At 37.7% G+C, this 9,270-nt stretch overlaps 2 long non-coding RNA genes across 3 annotated transcripts; both read right to left on the bottom strand.

The window, feature by feature from the left end:
* Positions 1-1,135: 1,135 nt before the first annotated feature.
* On the bottom strand, positions 1,136-9,068 carry LOC147483821 (uncharacterized). Of its 2 annotated transcripts, none has more exons than XR_015206488.1 (3): positions 8,950-9,068; positions 1,568-1,651; positions 1,136-1,396 (listed from the first exon to the last, which is right to left on the bottom strand). It is a non-coding gene; the product is annotated as an uncharacterized LOC147483821 (long non-coding RNA). The 2 variants fall into 2 exon arrangements; XR_015206489.1 differs by lacking the exon at positions 8,950-9,068 and adding an exon at positions 2,157-2,218 and having other exon boundaries at positions 1,568-2,046.
* LOC147483822 (uncharacterized) lies at positions 7,040-7,533 on the bottom strand. Its single transcript, XR_015203476.1, has 3 exons — positions 7,442-7,533; positions 7,254-7,352; positions 7,040-7,170 (listed from the first exon to the last, which is right to left on the bottom strand). It is a non-coding gene; the product is annotated as an uncharacterized LOC147483822 (long non-coding RNA).
* Positions 9,069-9,270: the final 202 nt, after the last annotated feature.

Below are 9,270 nucleotides of genomic sequence, written 5' to 3'. Positions count from 1 at the left end.
ATCGCCTAGCCCGTGAAGCGAGGTTGAAACAGGTACTTGGAAAGGTGCCTAGCCCGTGGGGCAAGGGTCGCCTCATGTATGAATTCTAGCATCTATGAAGTTGTTTGAGATCTGAGACATAAATAATTCATCCGCCAAATCCCAACATAGAGATTTTTTTTTTCCGGATTTATGGATTCATGGAAACTATGTAGTGAAGTTTGCTCATGTAGGAGTAGTCATAGGATGGGTGGCCTCCTGAAAACTTGTTGTTGGTGTCAAAAAACCTCACACTGTGGTGACTATGTGGGAACAATCGATGTGTAGGATTTTTGATTCCTTAAATATCAACTTTGATAATAAAAAAAAAATTGAAAATTTTGATTGAACTGAGTTCTTTATTTTAATTTTTGAAATATTGCTAAAAGCATTAATTAATTTGATATTATTGGAAAATTATTTTTTAATTACCTAATTAAACCATTATTTATTGATTTGCAAAATTAATAAAAAATTAACTATCATTATTTATTGATTTAATAAATTAATGAAAAGTTTTAATTACCAATTAAACCATTATTTATTGATTTGCTTAATTAATAACAAATTTTAACTATCATTATTTATTGATTTAATAAATAGAAGTCTTAATTACTATTATTTGATTTGGTAAATTAATGGGAAGTCTTAATTACCATCAAACTCCAACACGTGGCGGAACGGTGGCCCTCGATTTATACCCGCTCATATTGAATCCCAGCCGTAGGTCATAAAACTTCCCTCCCTTGTTATATTAGATATATACTAGGGTATGCCTGTGCTGTACGGCACTGATAGAGTCGCCTGCGACGCTAACTTTGAAGAAGTAGCCTAAACTTGAACACACCCCCCTCCCCCGTTTTGATTCTATTATACTGGCTATTGTTCCATTTATGGTCAAGAATTATTATTAGGTTGAGAAACTCGACATCACACTAACTTGAACCACCTAAGGGGTAATTTGGATAGAACCTCCCCATTATTTTATGACTTTCCAATGTTTTGGATCATGTTAAAAGGCTGCAAAGACAATTCTCATTCAATAAATCCGGTAGTGATTTGCACAGATGTTCTAGACTCATTCATCTAAATGGACTTAAACATAGAAGAACACCAATTAAACCAAATGAAATAAGAACAATATGAGAAACATATAAATAATCAGACTCCCACAAGTGGTTTGAATGAGGACATCAAAACAGTACCAAAAAGAGCACCCACAAAAGTACGCCAAGTACAAAAAAAAATAGCGAAAGTACAGATAACATTGTTGACAATCATAACTCTTCCAGAAACCCCATCCTCATTCGCCAATGTCAAGGTCATTTTCATAAATCCCAAGCCTTAAGGAAACTTCATCGAAGAAGTATGTAATTATCTATTTTAAATTCGTTAAATAGAGTGAGTAGGAAATACTATATATAATGAAGGGAAGAAGAAATTGACAATTTAGAAGTGAAACAATGAACGATTGTATTCACCTATAGACTCTTTTTAAGTTTTGGAACAAGCAAACATGTAACGCCCCAAAACTCAAACAATTACAAACCTATGACACGTGGTTTTTATAGTAAAATTTTGGCAGCATCTCCTCTGTATTTTTGACATTTCATAAATATAAACCTGTCATAACCTGAAAATCACAATCATATATTTCTCATTGGTTAATCCAGTTACTTAACCGTCTCGACAGATGACAGAGCAGTCAAATAATTGGCTTACAAAAATGAGAGCACTTCAACATTATGACTTAGTACGCCAAAGTATTTGAATGTCCCGACTAATGCCAGATCATCAAAGCACCTCGTACAAAGTCATTACCGAAAACACAAGTAAAATACATACATTCGAGTCCCATAACTATCAAAAGGTCTACACACCCTTAACAAATGATATTTACAATGTATACATATACCATATTTCCTAAAGTTTCCATTGGGGTAGTTCCATAAACGCGACTTTCTGTAACAACACTAATAAATCAAAGAACAAACAATAGCCACCGAAATGCTACCTGCACTAAAATACCTATAAAAGCAACAGATAACCAAATCAAAGCTCAAATCAATCAAAACTAATACTTTTCGACAAACCCAAAACCAAAAAATAGAACCCTTAATAAATAAGCAAATAAATACCTGTAACAACACCAGAAGAAGCTCAGACTAAACCTTTACATAGAAGAAAACAAATAATTCATCTCCTCATAAAACGATTTTAAAACGAACCAATCTTTACATGGAAAATCAAAGAGATTGAGTTATAAGAGAAGAGATGTTACCCGTTTCACTTGACTTGAGAATCGCAGAGATCACTAAGTTATAGTGATTGGCCAAGGTCCCATCACCACGCTCACGGATGAAAAAATTAAACAACACAATAAGTAGAGAAAGACCAGGGGAAGGAAAAATGAAAAAATGAAAAGGAAAATACCCGAGAATCAGCAGAGATCACTAAGTTTGAAGATATAAGAATTGAAATTTCCTCGTTCACTAAATACCATATAAAACAGGCGTCACCATTTAGTAGGAATTGAAATAGATTTGTATAGAACTATATATTCAAGTGTTGTAAGATCAAAAAGAAGAAATTAGGGGAAAAAAACTAACCAAGGTTAGCAAAAGTTCTTCAACGCAATACTGACAAAATGTAATTACACACCAATTCACAAAACCTACATAATTTGAACGAAGCAAATTAACCAAGTAAGAGCAAATACAAATGTATCAATTTGATGACTATAAATTCAATGAGTAACTACTCAACACGTGACTATAAATGAAAAGAACTTACGGATTATAGTAAGACTTACGGGTAAACAAAGTTTGGGGTGTGACTTTCCTAATTTGGAGGAGGAGAATACCGATTCTCGAAGAAAGTGCACCTTGATAGTCGCGACATATAATTGACCGTGGTTGAAAACTTCGCCAAGGCGAAGGTCAATCCCCACATACTTCACCGATTGTCCTTGTGACTTATTTATAGTCATTGATAAGCAACACGCCATTGCGAAACCGTCTTCTTGTCATATGAAAAGGAAAATCGAAGACGATCGCGACAAAGATATTCTTGGAATAAATGCATGATTGCCCGCTTTTTCACCAGTCAAAATTCTTGCGAAAAGAACGTGAGGTCGACAGTGGACCACCATCAATCGGGTTCCATTGCATAATCCATCTTTGGGAGCAATATTTCGCAACAACATTATAGGACAACCAACTTTTAGGTTGAGACGAAACGGTGGTAGACCAGCTGGATCAAGTGAGTTTAGGTACTCATTTGGGTATTGATTAATATTGGCTGGATTCGTTGCATCCTCGTCTGCCAGCTTGTCTGCAGCTAGAAAGAGAGTACTTTCCCCTGGGAACATATTTAAAGCTGCTGCATTAATATCATTGACATCATCATTGCATGCAGATAGAATTGTGCGCTCAGTTAAATATTCGGTGTAACTGTGGTAGGTTGATTTAGCTGAGGATATGTAGTAGAAATGAGATCCCGAAGATTTGCACATCGATGAATTGTTGATGGTAGTTCAACCGTCTCGCTTGGTCACTTCCTATCTAATTAACAAGAAAATAGTAATGAATATTAGTACGAATAAAAATAGTACAAAGAATGATGTAAATGAATATCAATATTAAGCAAAATAGTACAAAGAAAAAATACACGCTTTGGTACCTCCATTAAGAAATTTTGCATAACGCTAATATTTGCAGAGTTTCCATTTTCCAATCGCATGTTTTGGGCAAGAGTTAGAAAATGAATGTGACTCCAGAGGAAGGAAGACCGCAAGGAAGCACGCACAATCTGTTCTCAAACCCCTTTGGGTATAACTGGAAGGCATTGACGGAAGTCACCACCAAGTACAACTATTAATCCACCAAAAGGTTTATTATTGTCGCGAGTATCCCGAAGTGTGCGATCAACTGCCTCCACACAAAACTTATTTTGCATTGGGACTTCATCCCAAATAATAAGTTTAGCTTCCCTGAATAATTCGGCATGCATTGAATTCTTACTAAACCCACAAACAGAGGTATCAAGAATATCTAGTGGGATGCGAAAGGTCGAGTGAGCAGTACAACCGCCAACCAATAACCATAATAACAATATGCCCCTCAGCACGACACGTAGCAGCGATTGTGTTGTAAACAAAAGTTTTGCCTGTTCCTACTGCTCCATTCAAAAAGAAGAGTTTCCCAAGATTTTGGGAAACGGAATCTATCAATCGTTTGATATGAAAAGCGTTGCTCTGCATTTAGAGAACCCCGCTGCCATGTGCTTTTGCATTTTGAGGATCAAACTGAAATTGTCGCTGGTCCCATATGAGTCGGTTTGCAACAACTAAGTTCCATCTTGTAGTTAATGTGAGGCAAATGGCATTAGAGGGAAATTAGCGAAAGTGATTTACCCGACTCTATCAAAATCTCATTTAAGAGAAATAAACCATAATCTTGCACTTCAAATAGGGTAGGTTCGAATGTTGAACATTGTCGCGAAGCTTATGTGGAAGGTCATCACATATATTTTCCCAAAAATCATTCCACAATGTTTGGGGTTGCAAAGGATTGCACTCTGCGAGAATAACACAAAATAGTCGGCGAAGATGATATCCAGTCTGCATGACTGAAGCTTCCTATAGACATTGCACCCATTCGCTGTCATCTTCTAGAAGTCCACGTGCAACACATGCATCTTTAAAAGTTGGAAGGGGAGGACCATTACCAATCCTTTTCAGATCATCAAATGATTGAGGTCCTTTTACAACGGTTAGAAGTAAGCGTAGGTAAAATCGCTCACCGGAATTAGGACTGGCGAAATACATTCTACCAATAGCAAATTTTCCCTCTCGTATCCTTCTTGTCCAAGTCTGAGATTGTTTGTTCCGCATATAGTATTCGGGAACTCTTGATAAGTGAGGCTTTTTGCTCTTAAATCTGATGCACAACAATCAAAGAAGGCGTCAAAGTTGACTTTTGGTGCTCCATACTTGATAGTATATCATGTATTGGTTCATCGACTTTATAAACTACACGGTGCATTCCAGTGGAGATGAAGCGCCAAGCGCCCAACCGTGGGAATCTCCTCATGTAGATGGAAACTTAATAATCTCCAAACTTCCGGTGGGCCAATGTATCTCGTGATCCAAGTATTGTTGGATCTCATCCAACTCATTCAACACTATTGTTGTCATGTCATGCCCTTTAAATATATACTTGTGAATGTATTTAACACAACGGATCCCAAAGACAAACTTCGACATTAATATGGCGGTTGAACATCTTAGAAAGATAAGGATTATAAGGAACAACATCCCTGTTATCAACTGTATGCCCCTCATTAATATATGATCTACCGTTGTCAATTGATGACGGTAGATAGGATATATCCATCTTTATCCATGGTGGTAGCATCTGCAAAAGTCCGGGATAGTGATGCTTGCATCTACCATTTACCATGCACGGAGAGTTAGGATTATTTAGTCCACATGGACCATGAACCATACATGTGAGGACGGTCTGAAATAACTCAGGTTCGGTTTCTGGATCAGGAAACTCTGCACATACAATGTGATCAACTTGAGCAGGTATACGGATCTTGTCAGAATGTCGAAGATATATAAGTGCATGCATATGGGGCAACCCGCATTTCTGGAACTCAATGGTGTAGACATGTGCAACGGCAGCATTCAAGCACACCTTTCTTTTAATTTCCTTCATCAAGGCCCTTCGCTTTAGTTCAAAGACATTCGCCACGCACCTCTGGGTCGATGAGTTGCGCTTTGGTGCTCGCACAATGCCTCAACAACTTCGGCCCCAAAGGCGGATTTGCGAGTCATTGTGAGAAATATATCGATGATGCTTATTGTAACGCAGTGATGGCCATTGAATCCTGAAAAATTTCAACATGTGCCTAAATTCTGCCGACACAAGATCTTTGGTAAGACCACTCGCCTTCCAATTTGGTTTGGGTAAAGCTTCAAACAACATCGATGATACCTTGATAAAGTTCAGCCCGAAGCTTGTCTTGTTTGAACCTATAATATCTCATTTTGTTCGTTTCACCATCGCCCATCCATCCACCAAAAACTCTTGAAACAGTTTGTGCCCGCGTAAAGATTGTAGAATATTCTCCGCATGCTCAAATATCCGATAAGAGTAGAAATCCATCCGTGTCAATCGGTCATTAGTATTTGAACGCCTCATATCAGTGACCACCCAAGCTCTCCGTAAGGAAACATTAGCACATAATGCAAAGGCAAGTAAGCTGGATGACATTCACTGATCTGCATGAATTCTTGCCCTCCTTTAAGATATATCACAATATCCCTCATATTATTACGCTTCACGCCATCCCCGTAAAATGACAAAGAATCTCATCTGCGGTTGGCAAGTTGTAACGACGTCTGCTCTAGTAGCAATCAGAATGCAAATAAGCAGGTACATTGAAGTTCTCACCATGTTGAAGAGAGGCGATCTAAGAACATCGTGATGCATGGTGAAAAGTAGCGAGAAACAATTATACCGGAGCATAGTTGCATGAATTATCTTCAAAACATCCGTGTTTCAAATGGGGATTACGGTTGACGATATATCAATGCAAAGACTGGGATCATATATGTAAAGTTGAGAGTAAGTTGGCTGCCGCCCGGTGTCGAATTAGAGATCCAGGTTCTATGACGAACCCACCATGTATAGTAAAAGGCCTTGGACCTCGGCCCAAGAAAAGACATGCTCATTTCCTCCAAGGCTCGTAAATGCGAAAAGCTTGGTTGTATTGTCTCATGTACTTCGAAATGACTTTGACTTGCGATCATTTCCATCATATAAAGCTTTAAGGGCTAGAGGTAATGGCCGTGAGTGGAGGCAATTTGACTTTCCCTTGCAAACAACAAGTCCCGAATCGAGGGGCGGATAATGATGAATCTTTTAGTCGCTCATCCATCCAATGGAGTGCACTACAAAATGGACACCTAACATCCATTCTCCCCAAGGAGTGTCTTCCTTGTTCAATCGATGGTTAGAAACAATATTGTCAACTTCGTCTTCATCATCACTTATGTCAGCATTATTAGCAGAAATTGGACGGTCAAAACCATTATTGTGAACCTCCTCACAATATTGTTCAGGATCCCCAAATGGTTGTTGTCTACAAGAGAAATAATTGTATATATTTAGACAAAGGTGCCATTTTTTTGGTATTCCAATTTCAATAAGTGTGAAGAAGTATACCGCGAATTTCGGTTAGTTGATGATGATGCAGAAGCTGCATTTGTCGAATGTGATATTGGATGGACAAAAGATGAGGTAGAAGACCTGCAGTTACGCGTACTGCGAAGAAACTTGTGATGTTAGGTAGGATCTTATGGTAACCAAACCACAAAGAACCAAGAGAAAGATGTAATAAACCACGTACTAACCTTGCATTTTGGTGAGACGGTGTTGGTACAAAGTTCTCATTGGTTGAATGTGGAATTGCATGAGGTAAGGATGAGGAAGCAGAAGAGATACATGTACTACAATGAAACTTGCACAGGTGAGTTATATATAGATTTTGATTAAGGAAAACTACTAAGTGAAGTACTCACGTGTTGTTTTTATCTGATGAATCAGCATGGGTACTTGATGTGACACGTTCTTCGGGGAGCGTAAATAGCCTTATGGGATTAAGGAATGATAAAGATTTCCGAAGAGACTCTGAAGAAGAAAGACGTCGGTATGGTGTTGCATGAGGTGTAACTGGACTATTATGTGTTTGATGCTTGTCAGCTTGAAGTGGAGTTTGTGGAAGTGAATGAGAACCATTCAATGTTGAACCTTGTGCACCTTGGATGGTGAAGTTTGTGCTGCCAATTAGTTTAGTGCTCCTTTCTCTTTCCCTTCGAGCACGCTGTCCTAGTATTCTATTTGTTATCTGCACCTAATTATAAGTATAATCAACCGAATAGATTGGGAGAAAGAGGAATGCATGGATAATAGCAAAGATGGCAATTAGTATTAAAATTAGAAAACACGAAATGTAAAGATATGAAGAAAGTAGTGAAAGGTAATAAGTGATCGAAGACTCAAAGGCAAATTATAAATGAATAGATGGATGACCACATGCAACACAATTGGTGGGTAAATATTATACATATAAGCAGGCATTAAATGGAAGTTATTAAATAGTAGTGAATTTACTACAATTATAGTGTACAAAAATACCTTTTGGACAATGCATGAGCAATCATAGTATTATTTTAATTAAAGCTCATCTTACATGAGAACCGGATGGCGGGAGAAGTGTTTGAAGTGGAGTCTGTGGAAGTGAAGGAGAGCCATTCAATGTTGAACCCATTAGTTGGTGGTCAATGACATGACGTGTGACTACTTGTGCACCTTGGATGGTGAAGTTTGAGTTGCCAATTAGTTTAGTGTTCCTTTCTCTTTCCCTTCGAGCACGCTGTCCTAGCATTCTATTTGTTATCTGCACCTAATTATAAGTATAATCAACCGAATAGCAAATATGGTAGTTAGTATTAGTGGAATGTAAATATATGAATAAAGTAGTCAAGGATAATAAGTGATCGAAGACCCAAAAACAAAAGCAAATTATAAATGAATAGATGGATAACCACATGCAACACGCTTAGTGGGTAAATAGTATACATATAAGCGTGCATTAAATTGCAGTGAATTTACTACAATTATAGTGTACAAAACACACCTTTTGACAATGCATGAGCAATTATAGCATTACATTTTAATTAAAGCTCATCTTACATGAGAACCGGATGGCAGGAGATGAGATAGAGAAACACTATCTTATGGGCGCTGCACATTTATAAAGCAAAAGAAGAAATAAGACAATGCAATATACATAAGCAACAGTGTAGAAAAATAAATAAGGCAATGCAACTTAGCATAAGACAATGCAAGCAAGAAATACCTGGAAGCCAAGAGGCGGTTGAAGATTGAGCCTATCTTGGGGGCAACAAAGACATGTTTGTTTTGGTTTGAAGGTTCCTTAAAAGGAGTCCATAGGGTGTTTTCCTTTGTCAAGAATTGGTTGCGTAGGAAGCTATAAATATTTGAAAGAGAGTTCAAAAACATGATGTGAAACCAATAAGAGTGTTAATATAATTTGGGTAACTCAAAGTATGTTAATAGAAGTTATCAATAACGTATATTGTTGATTGTAATACACGGAGCGAAAGGTGTCGCTGAGGAGTAGGTGGTCAAGGTAGAGTCCATCTTGAACTGAACATAA

The sequence above is a fragment of the Coptis chinensis genome, chromosome 8 (assembly GCF_015680905.1).
Source record: "Coptis chinensis isolate HL-2020 chromosome 8, ASM1568090v1, whole genome shotgun sequence".
Lineage (NCBI taxonomy): Eukaryota > Viridiplantae > Streptophyta > Magnoliopsida > Ranunculales > Ranunculaceae > Coptis > Coptis chinensis.
This window is presented reverse-complemented; position numbering and strand designations above follow the sequence as displayed.